The sequence below is a fragment of the Hyperolius riggenbachi genome, chromosome 5 (genome assembly GCF_040937935.1).
Source record: "Hyperolius riggenbachi isolate aHypRig1 chromosome 5, aHypRig1.pri, whole genome shotgun sequence".
Classification (NCBI taxonomy): Eukaryota; Metazoa; Chordata; class Amphibia; order Anura; family Hyperoliidae; genus Hyperolius; species Hyperolius riggenbachi.
The window spans coordinates 360,335,550-360,358,071 of record NC_090650.1 but is presented as its reverse complement, the minus strand read 5'-3'; positions in this window follow the sequence as shown (position 1 = coordinate 360,358,071).

Sequence of the window (22,522 nt, the reverse complement as noted above, 5' to 3'; positions counted from 1 at the left end):
TCAGTAGTAATCACAAGGAAATAGAGTGTGTGTACACTACAGACAGTGAGTGCACGCACGCGCACACACGCGCAGGAGCTAGCCTATGAACGGTGACTGAGTGAGTGTCCCTAGTACAGTAAGTAAGTAGTAACAGTCAGGAAGTACAACTAGAAATTACAATAATCAGTAGTAATCACAAGGAAATAGAGTGTGTGTACACTACAGACAGTGAGTGCACGCACGCGCACACACGCGCAGGAGCTAGCCTATGAACATTGACTGAGTGAGTGTCTCTAGTACAGTAAGTAAGTAGTAACAGTCAGGAAGTACAACTAGAAATTACAACTTAATCAGATTCAGTAATCAGTAGTAATCACAAGGAAATAGAGTGTGTGTACACTACAGACAGTGCACGCGCACACACATGCAGGAGCTAGCCTATGAACAGTGACTGAGTGAGTGTCCCTAGTACAGTAAGTAAGTAGTAACAGTCAGGAAGTACAACTAGAAATTACAATAATCAGTAGTAATCACAAGGAAATAGAGTGTGTGTACACTACAGACAGTGAGTGCACGCACGCGCACACACGCGCAGGAGCTAGCCTATGAACAGTGACTGAGTGAGTGTCCCTAGTACAGTAAGTAAGTAGTAACAGTCAGGAAGTACAACTAGAAATTACAACTTAATCAGATTCAGTAATCAGTACTAATCACAAGGAAATAGAGTGTGTGTACACTACAGACAGTGCACGCGCACACACATGCAGGAGCTAGCCTATGAACAGTGACTGAGTGAGTGTCCCTAGTACAGTAAGTAAGTAGTAACAGTCAGGAAGTACAACTAGAAATTACAATAATCAGTAGTAATCACAAGGAAATAGAGTGTGTGTACACTACAGACAGTGAGTGCACGCACGCGCACACACGCGCAGGAGCTAGCCTATGAACAGTGACTGAGTGAGTGTCCCTAGTACAGTAAGTAAGTAGTAACAGTCAGGAAGTACAACTAGAAATTACAACTTAATCAGATTCAGTAATCAGTAGTAATCACAAGGAAATAAAGTGTGTGTACACTACAGACAGTGCACGCGCACACACACGCAGGAGCTAGCCTATGAACAGTGACTGAGTGAGTGTCCCTAGTACAGTAAGTCTTTTCCTGACACTGCTACTGCCTATAGAGCATGCCCTAGTGGCTGCAGCTCTGGTCCTTTGAGTCCACCAGGAGAAAAGTGTGATATAAATGTTATTTGTCTTGTCTACTTTTTCTCTTGTATTGAGCATAAATAGTAAATTTTAGGCCAGCTTCAGTTGGTATAGTGGTTAGTGTGCTTGCCCACCATACAGTGAGACCCAGGTTCAAATCCCAGCCAATGTGAGTTGGCTTTTATAATACAGATCCTTAAAGGGAACCTAAACGGAGAAGGATATGGATTTTTCCTTTTAAAATAATACCAGTTGCCTGAATCGCCTGCTGATCCTGTGTCTCTAATACTTTTAGCCACAGCCCCTCAACAAGCATGCAGATCAGGTGCTCTGACTGAAGTCAGACTGGATTAGCTGCATGCTTGTTTCAGGGTGTGATTCAGCCACTATTGCAGTCACAAAGATCAGCTGGACTGCCAGGCAACTGGTATTGTTTACAGGAAACAGCCATATCACTCTCAGTTAGGGCCCATTCACACTTAGAACCGCAGAACGCCGGCGATTACCGCCGGCGTTTTGCGGGAGTGATTTTCCTGCGATTATCGCGGAAAAATCACTGGACACTGCAGCGGTTTTGGAGCGATCGCGATTAGCGTGCTTTGCACGCTAATCCCGATCGCAAATAGCGGAACGCTCATCGCCGGCAAACCGCTGCATGCAGCGCGGTTGCGGTTATCGCTAACCGCAACCGCGGCAGTGAGAACACTGCCATTCGCTACATTGTGTAGCGGTTCTTGCAGAACCGCTAGCGGTTTGCCGTGAGCGGGAATTGTGCGATTCCCGCTCAAGTGTGAATGGGCCCTTAAGGTTCCCTTTAAAGGAGAACTGTAGTGAAAGGTACATGGAGGCTACCATATTGATTTCCTTTTAAGCAATACCAGTTACCTGGCTATCCTGCAGATCCTCTGCCTCCAATACTTTTAGCCGTAGACCCTGAGCAAGCATGCAGCAGATCTGGTGTTTGACATTTTTGTAAGATCTGACAAGATTAGCTGCATGCTTGTTTCTGGTGTGATTCACACTACTGCAGCCAAATAGATCAGCAGGGCTGCCAGGCAACTGGTATAGCTTAAAAGGAAATCAATATGGCAGCCTCCATATACCTCTCACTACAGTTCTCCTTTAAGCAACCTAATGGTTCTATTGCATTGAGCATAAATGGTACATTTTAGGCTAGCTTTACTTACTACTGTAGTGGTACAGTGCTTAGGGTGACATGCCCACCACACAGTGAGATCTGGGTTCGATTCCCAGCTATGGTATGATGTATACTGGTTTTTAAAATAGTATAATTCCCTGGCAGAAGAGGGAGGAGGGAATAGGTAGAAGGGTAGGAGGGAGGAGGGAGATTAAAATCTTCCTAGCAGAGTGTGTAGCAGCTGTCCCATAACTAATTAGTGTAGGCAGACAACTGAGTCAAATGGTATAAAGGACCTTGCTTGGAGAAGGGAGGGTGGGCGGGTCCTCCAGCAGTGATGTGTATTTCACTCAATTAGGTGTGGCTCCAGGTATTAGACCTTTTGAAATATGTTTTCTATCATTTTTCCAGCTGATAGAATTTTTTAAAACTTTCAAAGTTCGCCTCCCCATTGAAGTCTATTGCGGTTCACGAACTTTTTCGCGAACCGAACCTTTCGCGGAAGTTCGCGAACAGGGTTCGCGAACCTAAAATCGGAGGTTCGGCCCAACTCTAATTAACAGTGTAAGAATGGCTGCAGTTTACATTTTCCCAGTGAAATTTGTATTTGTCTCTGCCCACTTTTTGGTTATGGAGATAAAAAGTATCCTATATGTTATTCCAGGTAATGTACTATGTGTGTGCCAAATTTCATTCAAATCTGTTCAGCCGTTGTTGTGTGATTGAGTAACAAACATACAAACATCCAAACGTTCGCATTTATAATATTAGTGAGATATGTACTATTAGTGAGATATGTACTGTATATATTAGATTTCATTTATAGCTTTATAATCAATTGTTTTAGTTGTGATTGTGTCAAAATCTCATGTGTAGTTAGAAGAGTGTACATTTTTATTTCAGCGAAACAACATATCAACCTAATGGTGTGTGGCCACTATTAGGGCCCGTTTCCACTAGTGCGGTGCGAATCGCTGGGATTCCACCGCTGACAAAATCGCATGCGGATGCGATTCCGCATGCGATTTTTGCCGCGATTTCGCATGCGATTTCGCATAGGCAGGCTATCAGCGATTTTAACCATGTCACTGCCTGGCTCAATGTACATTAGTTTTAGTGCAAAAATCGCATGTGCGTTTTCCCCTATTAAATACATTGCCTGCAAATCGCCTGCATTCCACACGCAGGCGAATTCTGCAGGCCCTACCGTGCAGAAAAATCCTGCACAGAAAAACGCACCAAAAAACTGACAAGTGGAAACAGTCTCATCCACTTGTATTAGTTATGCGAATCCGCATGCAGACAACGCATGCGGATTCGCTCTAGTGGAAACGGGCCCTCTCAGATTATTGGTGATTGTACTTCCTAGGAACAGGACGCTTTGTACTTTTTTAACGTGAGTGGTATCAGGGGCAAACCCAGTATTTTTAAAGAAGGGATTCCTGAAAAGTCTTACTCAGCCACGCACAATACAGTATAATAATATAGTACGACATCATGCTGGTTGCACAAAATGCAATTTCCTGTCTGACCGACTGACAACGAGAATGATCAGGAACAGTTTAGATACAGATAATAATGAGGACAACCGACATTGGTTGTGAAGGAGAAATTGAAGCCTTTACATAGCGGTCAAACAGGGCTGTGCTCATACCTGACTCTGTGCTCTAAGTTCCCCAGTGCTGCTCTATGCTCTCTGCACAAGCTGCTGCTCCATGCACTGTACACACGCTGCTGCTCCTTGCTCTGTACACATGCTGCTGCTACATCCAAAGTCAACTGAAGCAGGGAAAGAAAGGGGCTGCAGGATACTTGCAGATATTCTGGTGTCTCAACTTGTGCCTCTCCCCAGATACTGCACCAGGCCTGGTCTTTGGGGGATTCCGAGCAGCTGTAATCACCCCCTGCGTTTGCCTATGGGTATAAAGCATCTGTTATAATACATGCATTATTTCAAAGCCCATATTTATAGTGTGCACGTTTACATGAATTATCCAGAAACATTCTGCATAAAGCAAGATCCATTACAACGCAGAGCAGATGCTCATAGAATTGTATGGACAGTGAGTTCACATGCAATATTTTTCACCATGCAGGTTGTACAGTGTGACCACAGCCAGATCAAACAACCTTGTCACAGTTATCAAATGTTCTGCTCATTTAATTAATTGACTTGGCATATTTGTATTCATTTATTTACAAAGTGGGTGATTTATCCTTACTGGTCATTTCAATCATTATAAATAGGTCCTTGTATGATTATTTTATAGGCTTCTCTGTTCTGTTTATCTGCTTTTATGTGTAATCATGGGAAAATGGACTTGTGCTGTTGCTGTACAATTCACTGAACACACTCACTTTCTCTTATAGCTGAGACAAAACACAATCTTCTAAAAGTTACAACCCCAGGCTTACAGTACATACATTGTAACTCTATATTTACAACTCTGTTGAATATAACCTATTCTAGCATAAAAAGGAGACCAATTATTCTCCCAGGTCAGTATTGTCTCATAGCTGCCACACCCTTATGGGATGGTCTAATTACCAAATGCTCAAGGCAAGATACAGCTTTGGTTTCTAGTATACAAAACACAATATCACTATGGTATCTGTTTCCTGAAGTAGCACAAAAAAATTCATCTAATCTAACCTAAACAGTAGCCTAAACTCTCATGCCTGACGTTATCTCACAAACCAGCAAACCCCTAAAAACAGCATATTTCAACTGACCTTGACATGCACAGATAGCTTGAAAAAGAAGCGCCAGCTTTGAAACATGGTAGTGTATGCTGTTGTGATGCTTTAAAATAAAAGAGCTGAAAATCCACTGAAAACATGATGGTGTTCGTTCATCTTATCCACCCATATATTTTCCCAAATATTCTCTTAAGTATGACGTGACATTGTCACAAAAGTTATGGCGAAACTAATATGGCCAGATTTTTATATCACTACTCGGTAGCTAAGTGTCAGGCTTACCATGAATGTCTTTTGCAAGTTAGGCAACAATGCATTCTGTGAATGCAATTTCACTTAACCTTTGAAAATTATATAAAAATAATGTGAAATCAAGCTTACCCATGAATTCAGAATTATAATTTTGAAAATTACACAAAATTTCACAAAAGCAAAATTACCAATTATGATCAACAATAAGTAAGCATATAGTCACATTTTTAAAATCGGTACACTGCAATTCAATTATTTTGTTTTAGAATCTTACAGATTTACAAAAAGCTGTTTCTTGAAGGAGTAGTCTGTTGTAAGTAAAGCTACCTTGGTGTAAGATTGTTCACACTGACATTATATTTCTGTAGATCTGTCTTTAAAGTGAAACTTAAAGAGGAACTCCAGTGAATATAATTTCATAAAAAAGTGCTTCATTTTTACAATAATTATGTATAAATTATTTAGTCAGTGTTTGCCCATTGTAAAATCTTTCCTCTCCCTGATTTACATTCTGACATTTATCACATGGTGATATTTTTACTGCTGGCAGGTGATGTCAGTGGAAGAAGATGCTGCTTGCTTTTTTTGACAATTGGAAACAGCTGTTATTTCCCACAATGCAACAAGGCTCCCACAGTGTGATGTCAGAACCATGGTCCTGACATCACACTGTGGGAGAGGTTTCACCACAATATCAGCCATACAGAGCCCCCTGTTGATCCGTTTGTGAAAAAGAAAAGATCTCTCATGGGAAAGGGGGTATCAGCTACTGACTGGGATGAAGTTCAATTCTTGGTTACAGTTTCTCTTTAAGTGAAAATAAACTGATGAGATAAACAGTTGTATCTATCCTCCTACTCCTCAAATGACTTTTAGATAGCCCACAGCTTTATGTTATGCTTTAAGCTCGATAACAACCTATCCTGTGCCTTCGAGAGCTCAACTATCTTAACTATTGACCTTTTTTTTTTTTTAATTATCCCCTGCTCTCAGACGGCCATTTTTCTGCCAGGAAAGTTCTATTATAGCTGTAATTCCTTACTAGTGAGGGATGCTATAGTCCAACTGGAGGTCCCGCTATAGACCGACTGGGGGTCTCAGCTGGAGAAAAACTGGCAGTTGCATAGCTGAATATGAACTCTTTCAGGCAGGGAAAGAAGAAAAGGAGCACAGCATGGATATCTGTATGCTTGCCACTGTTCAAACACATATCTATGTCATCAAGTCATGTCACTTAAGGTGGCCATACACTGGTCGATTTGCCATCAGATTCGACCAACAGATAGATCCCTCTCTGATCGAATCTGATCAGAGAGGGATCGTATGGCTACCTTTACAGCAAACAGATTGTGAACCGATTTCAGCCTGAAACCGTTCACAATCTGTTGTGGTGGTACTGCTGCTGCTGCCCCCGCCCGCATACATTACCTGCTCCGCTGGTGCGACTGCAGTCTCCCGGTCACCGCTGCTCCGTCTGCGCTCTGGTCTCCAGATCCGGCATGCCTCACTTCTTCTAGCCCGGCAGGAAGTTTAAACAGTAGAGGGCGCTCTACTGTTTAAACTTCCTGCCGGGCTAGAAGAAGTGAGGCATGCCGGACCTGGAGACCAGAGCGCAGACGGAGCAGCGGTGACCGGGAGACTGCAGTCGCGCCGGCGGAGCAGGTAATGTATGCGGGCTCTATTGCGTCGGTCGTCGGGCACTCGAACGCCGCTAGCGATGCGCTCTTTACCCGCGGGCGATCGACGGTTATTTTCCGCACGGCACGATCGACGGGATCGGACGAAATGGATCGAAATTCGGCGTGTAGCGTGAACGATTGGCAGCAGATTCGATCCCAGTGATCGAATCTGCTGTCGAAACGGGCGCAAATCGGGCCAGTGTATGGCCTGCTTTAAGGTTCCCCTTAAAATGACACCATTGCTGTACAGAAATGTTACTATACTCTGCTCATTGGACAACATGCATTCTGTATAGAATGAGAAACGTGGCTGTCATCTTCTCCATAAAACCATAAAGGAAACATTCACATAATATATATCCCGGGCTTGGTTCACACATAGAAAGGTGTCCAGTCCTGTCCTGTCAGTTTGTGACAGTTGGCATCAGTTTTCTGTTACTAGCGATGTGTTCACACATAGGGCTTGATTCACTGAAGCGTGATAACTGCTATCACAGCAGTTATCATGCGATCTGGCGCGCGCACATAGCGTTACTTCACGTGATAAGCAAAGGTTCGCGCGCAATCACGTGCAGTTTTCACGTGAAAACTGCATGAGATCACGCGCAAACCTTTGCTTATCACACGAAGTAACGCTGTACACGTGCAAACCATTGCGTGCGGCACATCGTGTGATAGCTGCTGTGATAGCAGTTATCACGCTTTAGTGAATCAAGCCCATAATCTGTACATTTCTTGTCCGGCCAGTTCTGTCAGTTTTGCATGTGTTTCCATGGCTGTAAGTGTACAGTACTTTTCCCGTCCGCTCCAGTCCTGTCAGTTTTGTATGTGTTTCTGTGGGTGTGTGCACACATGAAAGGTGCACATTTCCGGTCCTGTCAAGTAAAACTGATAGAAAAATGATGCAAAAATGATACAATTTTGTACTGGACTCGACCAGAAATGTACAGATTTATGTGTGAACCAAGCCTGTTGAAAAGCTTATTATGTTAAATAGACCACGGCCTTTTTTAACTGAAAAAACACGTATTGCAGTTCTTGCTGCTCTTTCACAGACATTATCACCTAAGCATACTTCAGACCCTAAGGGAAACTAGACAGTAATTTTGGCCTTGTCTGTACAGTCTGTTCCTTTAGTGCCTTTCAAATCACTCACTGTTATGTATTCTCTCTGTGGAGGGAGCTAAGCTAAAGCATATCAGTAAATACTAGTAGCCTCCTGTGGGGACAGAAAGGGAAGAGCAGTGAATCTAGGGACTGCTACTTAACTCTTACATTGCGTGCATGAAAAAAGGGCGCCGTGAAAAAAGTGCCCGACTTATTAACGAATTTGGCGCCAGGTATTAACGAAATTTGATAACGAGAACCATTGGTGTGAAGCTTTATTAATGATATTTACTGTTGCAAAAAACAAGCGAGATATAATAACGAATAAATAGTAGTGTTAAATGTCGTTGTTTTTTCGTCAATACTGCTTAACCCAACAAGAAGAACCCTCCCCTGGTGGTGCCTAAAACTAACCACTCCCCAACTGACGCCTAACACTAACCCCCCCCCCGGTGGTGCCTAACCCTAACCACCCCCCAGTGGTGCCTAACCCCCCCGGTGGTGCCTAACCCTAACCAGCCCCCTGGTGGTGTCTAACCCTAACCCCCCGGTGGTGTCTAACCCTAACCACCCCCCGGTGGTGCCTAACCCTAACCCCCCCCGGTGGTGCCTAACCCTAACCCCCCCCCCCCCCCCGGTGGTGCCTAACCCTAACCACCACCCCTGGTGTTGACTAAAACTAACCGCCGCCCAGGTGGTGCCTAACCTTAACCACTCCCCCTGGTGGTGTCTAACCCTAACCACTCCCCCTGCAGAAACACCCTTTTACATATATTAACGATAATACCTTTGAAAACTTAAAATCAGTACTTATTAAGAAATAATATGACATAAATTACAACGTTGTAAACTTCTAAAACGATAACTATCTCAAAAACTATAATGTTCTAATGTTATTAACAAAATTTTTCACCGCACCCTATTTTCTGCTTTTTTTCTCCTTATTAACGATAATTGCGTTAAAGTCTATGGTGGTGCCCTTTTCGTCCACCTTCAGCCGGCGCCTTTTTTTCCTGCTACCCTTACCTTGCAGGAAGGATTCACATGTTCATTAAAATAAATGCTTTGTAAAATATTTTGATACTGTTTTAAGTACTGTAATGCATGCATTAAGGCTTTGTTAACTACTTGCCAACTGCTACACGCCAATTGGGGGCGTGTTTAGCAGGAGATCGCGCGTGCATCTCCGCTTGAATGACAGAGCTGAGCGATCACTGCTAGGAGACTGTTAGATGGCGAAACTGCCGTCTATTTGCAATGTACAGTGCTGCGATCTAAGGCAGCGCTGTACTCAGGATAGCCATGTCACTAGGCTGTCCCCCTGGGAGTAGTGTTGGGCGAACAGTGTTCGCCACTGTTCGGGTTCTGCAGAACATCACCCTGTTCGGGTGATGTTCGAGTTCGGCCGAACACCTGACGGTGCTCGGCCAAACCGTTCGGCCATATGGCCGAACTAAGAGCGCATGGCCGAACGTTCCCCGAACGTTCAGCTAGCGCTGTGATTGGCCGAACGGGTCACGTGGTTCGGACCCGAACGCGCTCTGATTGGCCGAACTGTCACGTGGTTCGGGTAAATAAATACCCGAACCACGTCATATCTCCGCCATTTGTCTGTGGGTTTAGCTTTGGGTAGGCAGGCAGGGTAGTTCGCGCTCCAGCCACGCTAGCCAGGGTCCCCCCCAGTCATTGTGTGTCGCTGCTGGGAACAGTAGTACACCGCTCGTTCAGCCACACTATATAGCATTCTGTGTACTGTTCTGTGTCTGCTGGGAACAGTAGTACACCGCTCGTTCAGCCACACTATATAGCATTCTGTGTACTGTTCTGTGTCTGCTGGGAACAGTAGTACACCGCTCGTTCAGCCACACTATATAGCATTCTGTGTACTGTTCTGTGTCTGCTGGGAACAGTGGTACACCGCTCGTTCAGCCACACTATATAGCATTCTGTGTACTGTTCTGTGTCTGCTGGGAACAGTAGTACACCGCTCGTTCAGCCACACTATATAGCATTCTGTGTACTGTTCTGTGTCTGCTGGGAACAGTAGTACACCGCTCGTTCAGCCACACTATATAGCATTCTGTGTACTGTTCTGTGTCTGCTGGGAACAGTAGTACACCGCTCGTTCAGCCACACTATATAGCATTCTGTGTACTGTTCTGTGTCTGCTGGGAACAGTGGTACACCGCTCGTTCAGCCACACTATATAGCATTCTGTGTACTGTTCTGTGTCTGCTGGGAACAGTAGTACACCGCTCGTTCAGCCACACTATATAGCATTCTGTGTACTGTTCTGTGTCTGCTGGGAACAGTAGTACACCGCTCGTTCAGCCACACTATATAGCATTCTGTGTACTGTTCTGTGTCTGCTGGGAACAGTAGTACACCGCTCGTTCAGCCACACTATATAGCATTCTGTGTACTGTTCTGTGTCTGCTGGGAACAGTGGTACACCGCTCGTTCAGCCACACTATATAGCATTCTGTGTACTGTTCTGTGTCTGCTGGGAACAGTAGTACACCGCTCGTTCAGCCACACTATATAGCATTCTGTGTACTGTTCTGTGTCTGCTGGGAACAGTAGTACACCGCTCGTTCAGCCACACTATATAGCATTGTTTACTGACACTATATAGCAGACTATATAGCATTGTGTGTACACCGCTCAGCCAGACTATATACCATTGTTTACTGACACTCTGTGTACACCGCTCAGCCAGACTATATACCATTGTTTACTGCCACTCTGATTCTGCTGGGAACAGTAGTACACCGCTCGCTCAGCCAGACTATATACCATTGTTTACTGACACTATATAGCAGACTATATAGCATTGTGTGTACACCGCTCAGCCAGACTATATACCATTGTTTACTGACACTCTGTGTACACCGCTCAGCCAGACTATATACCATTGTTTACTGCCACTCTGATTCTGCTGGGAACAGTAGTACACCGCTCGCTCAGCCAGACTATATACCATTGTTTACTGACACTATATAGCAGACTATATAGCATTGTGTGTACACCGCTCAGCCAGACTATATACCATTGTTTACTGACACTCTGTGTACACCGCTCAGCCAGACTATATACCATTGTTTACTGCCACTCTGATTCTGCTGGGAACAGTAGTACACCGCTCGCTCAGCCAGACTATATACCATTGTTTACTGCCACTCTGATTCTGCTGGGAACAGTAGTACACCGCTCGCTCAGCCAGACTATATACCATTGTTTACTGACACTATATAGCAGACTATATAGCATTGTGTGTACACCGCTCAGCCAGACTATATACCATTGTTTACTGACACTCTGTGTACACCGCTCAGCCAGACTATATACCATTGTTTACTGCCACTCTGATTCTGCTGGGAACAGTAGTACACCGCTCGCTCAGCCAGACTATATACCATTGTTTACTGCCACTCTGATTCTGCTGGGAACAGTAGTACACCGCTCGCTCAGCCAGACTATATACCATTGTTTACTGACACTATATAGCAGACTATATAGCATTGTGTGTACACCGCTCAGCCAGACTATATACCATTGTTTACTGACACTCTGTGTACACCGCTCAGCCAGACTATATACCATTGTTTACTGCCACTCTGATTCTGCTGGGAACAGTAGTACACCGCTCGCTCAGCCAGACTATATACCATTGTTTACTGACACTATATAGCAGACTATATAGCATTGTGTGTACACCGCTCAGCCAGACTATATACCATTGTTTACTGACACTCTGTGTACACCGCTCAGCCAGACTATATACCATTGTTTACTGCCACTCTGATTCTGCTGGGAACAGTAGTACACCGCTCGCTCAGCCAGACTATATACCATTGTTTACTGACACTCTGTGTACACCGCTCAGCCAGACTATATACCATTGTTTACTGCCACTCTGATTCTGCTGGGAACAGTAGTACACCGCTCGCTCAGCCAGACTATATAGCATTGTGTTTACTGCCACTCTGTGTACACCGCTCAGCCACACTATATAGCATTGCGTACTCTGCCAGTCAGTGTGTATATTGCTGGGATCAGTAATACTCCACTCACCGTCAACCACTATATGAGCTCAACATGAGTTCCCCAGAGACCTCCGCTGTGAGCAGCACTCCCAACAACAGCAACAGCCAACGCCCCACGCAAGCTATAACATCCACCCCAGCAGCCAGTGGTCAGCAGCAGCCCTCCCCGGAGGAGAACGTTGTGTCCATCAGTCCGTCGCCAGAGCGATTAATGAGGGCTGCCATTGAGGAGATGATGGGGCCTGATGTGGAGGAGGAGGTCTGGCTCAGGCCAGCATCCCAAGTTAATGTTGAGGACGATGAGGGGTCTGTGTCTGGGGATGTTGGGGTGGCAGAGGTGGTGGGTGGGTCAGACTCAGGAGAAGAGTTGTATGATGAGGATGATGATCGGGACCATCTGTATGTGCCTCAGAGTCCGACCCCGGAAAACATGTTGTATCGTGTGTTTAGGTACTAAAATCTGCGATCTCTCCCAGTAGTGTTGGGCGAACAGTGTTTGCCACTGTTCGGGTTCTGCAGAACATCACCCTGTTCGGGGTGACTATATAGCAGACTATATAGCATTGTGTTTAATGCCACTCTGTGTACACGGCTCAGCCACACTATATAGCATTGTGTTTACTTCCACTCTGTGTCTGCTGGGAACAGTAGTACACCGCTCACCCGCCACTGTATAGCATTGTGCTCTGTGTCACTGCTGACAATAGTGGTACACCGCTCACCCACCACTGTATAGCATTTCTGTACTGCCACTGTACTGCTGCCAGTCAGCGTGTACTTTAAGGATAAGTGAAATGAGGAAGAAATCCGGTGAAAGAGGGAGGGGCAAGGGAAGAGGTGTTTCCCCTGACGGTTCACGTACAGGCCACAGGGGAGCACCCAAGAAAACCCACTCAATACTGCCCATGTTGTCCAGGGCAACAACCCTCACAGATCCAAAAGAACAGGACCAGATAATTACTTGGATGACCTCTCAAGCGTCCAGCAGTGGGTTAAGCAGCACCAGCACATCACGCACGAGGTCCGAGTCCTCAGCCAGTTAAAGTCTGGGCTTTCTTTGAAGACTGCACTGAGGATGTTACCATGGCGATTTGCAAGGTGTGCAAGACCCGCCTGAGCAGGGGGAAAAGTATTAACAACCTCTCCACCACCAGCATGAGCCGCCACATTCTATCCAAACATCCCACTCTGTGGGCAAACGCGGCAGGACAGGGTACCACCGTACCACCAGCAACACTGCCTCCCTTGGGTTCACCAGACTCACCACCAGACCCGCCTCAGCAGCAGCAGTAGCCCAGCCATTGCGTGGTTCACAACATTCACAAACATCAGACGATGCTGACACTGTCACTTTCCGGACTAGTGCTCTTGAGGTCTCCCAGTGTTCATCAAACACAACAACCAACAGCCCTTCGGTGTGCAGCGCTACGGTTGAGTTGTCTGTCTCTGAGATGTTTGAGCACAAGAGGAAATTGCCAGCAAATGACCCCCGGGCCGTGGCAGTAACAGCCAGCCAGCATAGCCAAGCTTCTGGCCTGCGAAATGCTGCCATATCGAGTGGTGGAGACAAACAGCTTCAAGGGCATGATGTCAGTGGCCATCCCACGTTACGTGGTTCCCAGCCACTACCACTTTGCGCGCTCTGCAGTGCCTGAGTTGCATGAGCACGTGGTCAGCTAAATAACCCGAAGCTTGAAGAATGCCGTTGCCTGCAAGGTTCACCTCACCACTGACACCTGGACGAGTGCGTTCGGCCAGGGTCGATACATCTCCCTTACCGCGCACTGGGTGAACCTTGTGGAGCCTGGCAGCGATTCCTCACCTGCTACGGCGCGGGTGTTGCCCACGCCGCAAACAGCTGCACCGCCGTCCCTCCCACTGGATAACAACAGCAGCACCTACCTCTCTGACTCCTTCTCCTCCAACGCATCTCAAAGCTGTACCTCATCCGGAAACGCTAACCCAGCACCAGCAGCAGTAGGATCGTGGAAGCAGTGCAGCACAGCTGTTGGCATGCGTCAGCAAGCGTTGCTGAAGCTGATCTGCCTTGGGGATAAGCAGCACACAGGGGAGGAAATTTGGAGGGGAATAAAGGAACAGACGGATTTGTGGCTGGCACCGCTGGACCTGAAACCGGGCATGAAGCTAGACACCTGGCACGAACTGGCAATGTACGCAATAGAGGTGCTGGCTTGCCCGGCAGCCAGCGTTATGTCGGAACGCTGTTTCAGTGCTGCCGGAGGCATCATCACAGATCGGCGTATCCGCCTCTCCACAGAAAATGCAGACCGTCTGACTCAAATTAAAATGAATCAATCCTGGATTGGAAACGACTACGCAACACTCCTGGACCCCAACCAAGTAACATGACCGATGAACATCTGGGATGGTTTAGCGTTTCCGGTCCCTGTTTATTGAACCTCTCATCTGTATTACATTTATGACTGCATGGCGGCAAAAAGCATTGCTGCTATATCCGCACGCTTTTTGTCCTCATGCAAGGCCTGGGTTGTTGTGTCTCACAAAGCGTGGCCTTCTCCTCCTGCGCCTCCTCCTGTTCCATCACGTGTGCTGCTGCTGCTGCTGCTGCTGCTGGGTTACCGTTGCCGGTCCCTGTTTATGGAACCTCTTATCTTTATTACATTTATGACTACATGGCGGTACAAAGCATGCTATCCGCACGCTTTTTGTCCTCATGCAAGGCCTGGGTTGTTGTGTCTCACAAAGCGTGGCCTTCTCCTCCTGCGCCTCCTCCTGTTCCATCACGTGTGCTGCTGCTGCTGCTGCTGCTGCTGGGTTACCGTTGCCGGTCCCTGTTTATGGAACCTCTTATCTTTATTACATTTATGACTACATGGCGGTACAAAGCATGCTATCCGCACGCTTTTTGTCCTCATGCAAGGCCTGGGTTGTTGTGTCTCACAAAGCGTGGCCTTCTCCTCCTGCGCCTCCTCCTGTTCCATCACGTGTGCTGCTGCTGCTGCTGCTGCTGCTGGGTTACCGTTGCCGGTCCCTGTTTATGGAACCTCTTATCTTTATTACATTTATGACTACATGGCGGTACAAAGCATGCTATCCGCACGCTTTTTGTCCTCATGCAAGGCCTGGGTTGTTGTGTCTCACAAAGCGTGGCCTTCTCCTCCTGCGCCTCCTCCTGTTCCATCACGTGTGCTGCTGCTGCTGCTGCTGCTGGGTTAGCGTTGCCGCGTGGTCCCTGTTTATTGAACCTCTTATCTTTATTACATTTATGACTACATGGCGGTACAAAGCATGCTATCCGCACGCTTTTTGTCCTCATGCAAGGCCTGGGTTGTTGTGTCTCACAAAGCGTGGCCTTCTCCTCCTGCGCCTCCTCCTGTTCCATCACGTGTGCTGCTGCTGGGTTAGCGTTGCCGCGTGGTCCCTGTTTATTGAACCACTTATCTTTATTACATTTATGACTGCATGGTGGTACAAAGCATGCTATCCGCACGCTTCTTGTCCTCATGCAAGGCCTGGGTTGTTGTGTCTCAAAGCGTGGCCTTCTCCTCCTGCGCCACCCTCCTCCTGTTCCATCACGTGTGCTGCTGCTGGGTTAGCGTTACCGGTCCCTTTTCCTGGAACCTCTTATATGTATTACATTTATGACTGCATGCCGACAAAAAGCATGTTACCTGTGCAAAGAAAACAGACATTTCCCGCATTTAAAAGACAGTTTTCCCTTTGAAACTTTAAAATCGATTTTCTCAAAAACTATAAGCTCTTTTTGCTAAATTTTTTTTCCTCTTGTACCCACTCCCAAGGTGCACATACCCTGTAAATTTGGGGTATGTAGCATGTAAGGAGGCTTTACAAAGCACAAAAGTTCGGGTCCCCATTGACTTCCATTATGTTCGGAGTTCGGGTCGAACACCCGAACATCGCGGCCATGTTCGGCCTGTTCGGCCCGAACCCGAACATCTAGATGTTCGCCCAACACTACCTGGGAGGCTCAGGAGCGATCGGCTCTCATAGGCTGATGTTTATTGAAAGTCGATCACTGTAATTGGCTGGCAGGGGGGAGGGAAAAAAAATAGATAAATAGGTAATTTTATAAAAAAAAAAAAAGACAAAAAATAAATAAGCATTGTGGGAGTGATCAGAGCACACCAACAGAAAGCTCTGTTGTTTGGCAGAAAATGGGGAGGGAATCACTTGTTGAGTTGTATGGCCCTGCAGCAAGCCCTTAAAGCTGCCTGTGGCCTGAATTGTAAAAATGTGTGGTGTAAGCCTATGGTCCTTGATGCTGGGAGCACACATTACAAAGCGTGAAAGGCTGCGTTTTATGTGATGCTTTATGTAAGGCCTCTTTCACATTAGCCAATGTGTGCAGGAGCTGTTCTCTTGCATGCGTTGACTAGCCTGCGGCTGTCGTCGGGAATCTGCGGTGCGTTGCTGAGTAGCGGCGGTAGTATTAATTAACCCGACGGGAAAACTGCCGATTCCCGATGAGAAACAGCTCCCGGGTGCGTCATACAGACAGACAGAGGCGCTCAGCGTTGATGATACTGGCAGATGCTATTTACTCCTATTTGTTATTGCCTGATGAAGTGGGTTTGTACCTTGCGAAACGCAATGCACTTTATTTTGGAGTATCCAATAAAAACTTTTTGACTTAAAATCCACAGTCGTATGTTCTGCTTAGAGGAGGTAAGTCCACCACTACCTCCTCTATTACCAAGACGGGTTTTTAGTGTTTTTTATCCTGTTGGCGCCTCTGTTATCCTATTATCTACATCAAGTCCACCCTTGGTGGAGGGGTGTACCCTTCCTTCTTCTACTACAGAGAGCGACTTTTTAATCCTGAGTGGGGTCAGGGCAATCTCCCCACCTGCTTTGACAGTGGTTGCCTAATTGGTAACCCTGGTTTGTGAGTATTAAATTAATATTATTACTCTTCCAATTATACATTACCAGTACGTACTACACTATATTAGGCTCTTGGTGTTCTCTCTTTTTCTCAATATTTAGTAGATTCTCCTTTTGCAGAAATTAAAGCCTCCTAACACTTCCTGTAGGTTCCAATGAGAGTCTGGATTCTGGTTGAAGGTATTTTGGACCATTCCTCTTTACAAAACATCTCTAGTTCATTCAGGTTTGATGGCTTCCAAGCTTAGCAGCTCTCTTTAACTCATACCACAGATTTTCAATTATATACAGGTCTGTGCACTGAGATGGCCATTCCAGAACGTTGAACTTGTTCCTCTGCACGTATGCCTTAGTGGATTTTGAGCTGTGTTTTGGGTCGTTGTCTTGTTGAAAGATCCACCCCCTGCGCAGCTTCAGCTTTGTCACTGATTCCTGGACATTGGTCTCCAGAATCTGATACTGAGTGGAATCCATGCGTCCCTCAAATTTGACAAGATTCCCAGTCCTTGCACTGGCCACACAGCCCCACAGCATGATGGAACCACCACCAGGAACCACCACTATATTTTACTGTAGTTAGCCGGTGTTTTTCTTGAAATGCTGTGTTGTTTTTCCTCCATGCATAAAAACCCTTGTTATGCCCAAATAACTAAATTTTAGTTTCAGCAGTCCGCTGCACCTTATTCCAAAATGAAGCTGGCTTGTCCAAATGTGCTTTAGCATACCTCAAGCGGTTCTGCTTGTGCTGTGGGCAGAGAAAAGGATTCCTCTGTATACAGCATCTCCTTGTTAGAGATGGCCCGAACGGTTCGCCTGCGAACGGGAATCGGCGAACTTCCAGGGTACGCAATCACGGAGAACTGCAAACTTTTCCGGAAGTTCGATTCGCCCCCATAGTGCATCATTAGGGTCAACTTTGACTTGGTGGTAATTCCAACTGTGCCATTGTCAGGCCCAGCACATTCAGTGAGTGACTACCTGTGTGTGTGACAGGCAGCTTCCCATTTGTAATCCCAATCAATGCACCTGTTCACTGTTCAGTGCACCTACCTATCTACCTACGTGAGTGCATGCATTGTTAATACCACCAGTCATTGCACCTGTTCACGGTACCTGTGTGTGACAGGCAGCTGCACATTTGTAATCCCAATCACTGCACCTGTTCACTGTTCAGTGCACCTACCTACCTACGTGAGCGCACGCATTTTTATATACCACCACCAATCGCTGCACCTTTTCACGGTACCTGTGTGTGTGACAGCTGCACATTTGTAATACCAGTCACTGCAACCTGTTCAATGTACCTGTGTAACTACACATTTTTGTACCAGCAGTCACTGCATACCTGTTCACTGCACCTGTGTAACCGCACATTGTTGTACCAGCAGTCACTGCATACCTCTTCACTGCACCTGTGTGACCGCACGCTGTTTTATATACCAGTCCGTGCATACCTGTTAACTGCACCTGTGTAACCACACATTGTTTTACCAGCAGTCACTGCAACCTGTTCACTGCACCTGTGTAACCGTACATTGTATTAGTCAAGTCAGTGCATACCTTTCACTTCATCCCCCTCAATATGGACAAAACAAAAGGCAGAGCCAGAGGCAGGCCACCTGGCAGGTCTGTTCGAGGTCACGCTGTCGTGATTTCTTGCGACCCTCGACCAAAGTACAGTGTTCATAAGAAGGCACGTGCCATTAACCCCCAATATTGTCAGGACGTAGTTGACTATTTAACACAGAACACCTCATCTTTCTCAGCTTCCGCACGGAAGCGTGACATATCTTCCTCCTCCTGCTCTGATTCTGGCACCCCACTTAACACTCAGTCGGCCGCCACCACCAAAGTGCCATCACCCGAGGGCTCAGTGGTGTGGACATTTTTTTGCCTCAGATGAGAGCAATGCCATCTGTACTCTCTGCCACCGAAAATTGAGCCGTGGAAAGACCAAGACCCGCGTAGGGACAACTACCTTACGAAGGCACATGATTACAAAGCACAAACTGCAATGGGATGACCACTAGAGGAAAAGCAGCACACAAAAGCAAAGCCACACACCGCAGTGGAAGATGCCAGGCAGCAATTATTTCCCAAAAAAGGCGATACCTAAACTGTACCGTGATGTTGAAAGGCAAGTGGTGACATCTCTGGCATACAGCGTTGGGTCAAGGTTTCATCTGTCCACGGATGCCTGGTCTGCAAAGCACGCTCAGGCCTACCCAAACACTAAGTCAGTCCCCACACACAGCATCTCTGCCTGCACGCCATGTGACTGCCTGCCCCAAGATTAAGTTGGTCCCCACACAGCATCTCTGCCTGCAGGCCGCTTGACTGCCTTCTCCGCCACCACCAACAGGGACCACCGGGACTCCAAGCGGATTCCTGAATTTTTAAGGCCGCTGCTATAATAATTTTTCAGGTGCATGTACATGCCTGCCTAATTTTTCTGGCTGCACTGCAGCTGCAACAACAAAACAAAAGGCATGTACATGTATCAATTCCCCTTCGTGATCATTACCTTTCCACGGTGAAGGGGTTTGCGTATCACAATGAAGCAATGAGTGTGTTCGGGTTGGGGGGCACACCTGACCCAAGAAAATAGATAATTGGGTCGTTGATTCATTGTGGGCAGACCAAATTCAATCAGCTGGACACTCAGTCACTGTTGTTCTGTCATTCAGTTACCTCAGCCCGGCCATATTGGCTTGAAAACCGGCATGGCCTGCACTCTCGCCACGGTGCGCACCAGTCCAGCACGGCCGTCACTACACAAACAGCTGTTTGCTGTGTGTTACACAGTGAGTTTGGTCTGTCAGTGTGAAGCAGTACACTAATTAAACTACCTGATTGATGCATACACATGCAAGATGTTTTAAAGCACTTTAGGCCTCCAATTTAGCATGTAATGTGATTTCTGCCCTTAAAACGCTGCTGTGCGTCAAATCCTGATTTTTCCCGGGCACTTTTGGCATGTATCCCACTTCGCCATGCCCCCCTCAAGGTGTTAGACCCCTTGAAACATCTTTTCCATCACTTTTGTGGCCAGCAAAAATGTTTCTAGTTTTCAAAGTTCGCCTCCCCATTGAAGTCTATTGTGGTTCGCGAAAGTTTGCAGGTTCGCGAACGCTTGCGGAAGTTCGCAAACGTGGTTCGCGAACTGAAAATCGGAGGTTTGGGCCATCTCTTCTCCTTGTGTAAAGTGCGCCAAATGGTTGAACGATGCACAGTGACTCCATCTACAGCAAGATGATGTTATAGGTCTTTGGTGTTGGTCTGTGCTTTAACTCTGACTGTTCTCACGATTTGTCGCTTCTGTTTATCCAACATTTTTCTTGGTCTGCCACTTCAAGCCTTAACCTGAACTGAGCCTGTGGTCTTCCATTTCCTCAATATGTTCCTAACTGTGGAAACAGACATCTAAAAGCTCTGAGACAGCTTTCTGTATCTTACCCCTAAACCAGGGGTGCCCAAACTTTTTCGGTTGAGGGCACCTTTGATGGCTCTGAAATTTTTTTCAAGGCACCCCTCTGCAAAAATAACTACTGAAATGCTTTTCCGACCCTTATTCATCAGCACCCCCAAAGAATGGGGATGAACGCCGAGGCACCCCTGGCAGGTGCTCAAGGCGCACCAGGGTGCTGCAGCACCCAGTTTGAGAACCCCTGCCCTAAACCATGATGGTGAACAATCTTTGTCTTCAGGTCATTTGAGAGTTGTCTTGAGAGCCCCCCCCCCCCCCCCCCCCCATGTTGCTACTCTTAAGAAAAATTTAAAAGAGGAGGGAAACGTACAATTGACCCTCTTAAATACTCTTTCTTATAATTGGATTTACCTGTGTATGTAGGTCAGGGGTCACTGAGCTTACCAAGCCAATTTAAGTTCCAATAATTAGTTCTAAAGGTTTTGGAATCAATAAAATGACAACAGTGCCGAAATGTGTGCACCTGCCTAATTTTATTTAAACAATTACTGTGCAGTTTCTGTAAATGCAATAAACTTAATTTCACTTCTCAAATATCACTGTGTGTGTCTTCTATATGATATATTTAACTGACATTTTTATCGTAACAACCAACGATTTATACAGGAAAATCATGACGATTAACAACGTTGCCCAAACTTTCACATTCCACTGTAGTGGAGTCCAGGAGCCCGAAGAGGAAGACAGATGCTGTGTGTCTCTCCCAGCCAAGAGTCACCTAGGTACCTATACTGCAGGAGTCATCTGGCTACCTATACTGTGGGGCTCTACATCTGGCTTACTATACTGGGATACTGGGAGGATATATGGCTACCTGTACTGCGGGGGTGGGTGGGGGGGCTACATCTGGCTACCTATACTGGGATTACATCTGGCCATCTATACTGGGGTGCTACATCTAGCTACCTTTACGGGGGGAGGGGGTTACTCTGGCTACTTATATTGTGCAGGGCTTTATCTGGCTACCTGTACTGGGGGGGTCATCTGGTTACCTATACTGGTGGGACATGTGGCTACCTATACTGACGGGGGAGAGGGTACATCTGGTTACCTATATTCAGGGGTCATCGGCTACCTATACGGGGGGGCTACATCTGGCTACCTGTATTGCAGGAGTCAACTGGCAACTGATACTGGGGGCTGCATCTGGCTACCTAATACTGAGCGCCATTGCTGAGCACCAAATCTGGGTGCCGTCACAGCAGCAATACTATGATGAGTGCCCCATACAACAGTAATTCGAGGATCCGGCGATCACCAGACCCTGAATTACACCACCCTCCTAGTTGCTCCAATTCAGAGGGGGAATATTATTTAATGCCACCAGGGAGAATAGTTACAGCAGGGAGAGACGTAATTCGGCTCTTCTGGTGCCTAACTCTCCAGTGGCCGAATCATACGTACGCGTTCCTGTGGCTGTGGCTACCTATACTGGAAGGGGGATCATCTGGCTATTTAATACTGGGGGCTCCTCTGGCTACCTATACTGGGGCCTACTCTGGCTACCTATATTAAATGTGGCGGCATCTAGCTACCTAATATTGGGGGGTCCTCTGGCTACCAGTATTGAGGGTCCCATCTTGCTACCTATACTGGGGGGGCTACGTCTAGCTGGCAAATACTTGGAGGTACCTCTGGCTACCTAATACTGGGGGCTTCCTCTGGATAACTAATACTGGGTGCTATGTTGGCTACCTATACTGGGGAGTAATACTGGGGGGCACCTCTGGCTACAGCCTCACAACAGTGTGCTCCAGTCTAAAGGGAGGGAGAGATTTTTTCACCCTCGCCCTGGGAGCTATTTAACCTAGAAACTGTCCTGGCCTGTTAAAAACATACATGGTTTAGGGCAGTTACTGCAACCTATTCATTGCATTTTTAAGTAATCTATGGATGGGGCATTTATTTTATACTGTGTTCAGTTGAGAAAGTGGTAAAACATTCATTGCATCCCAACTAGTGTTGATCGAACAGTGTTCGCCAATGTTCGTTATTCCCCGAATATCGGGGTGTTCGGGTTCTGCTCGAACCCGCCGAA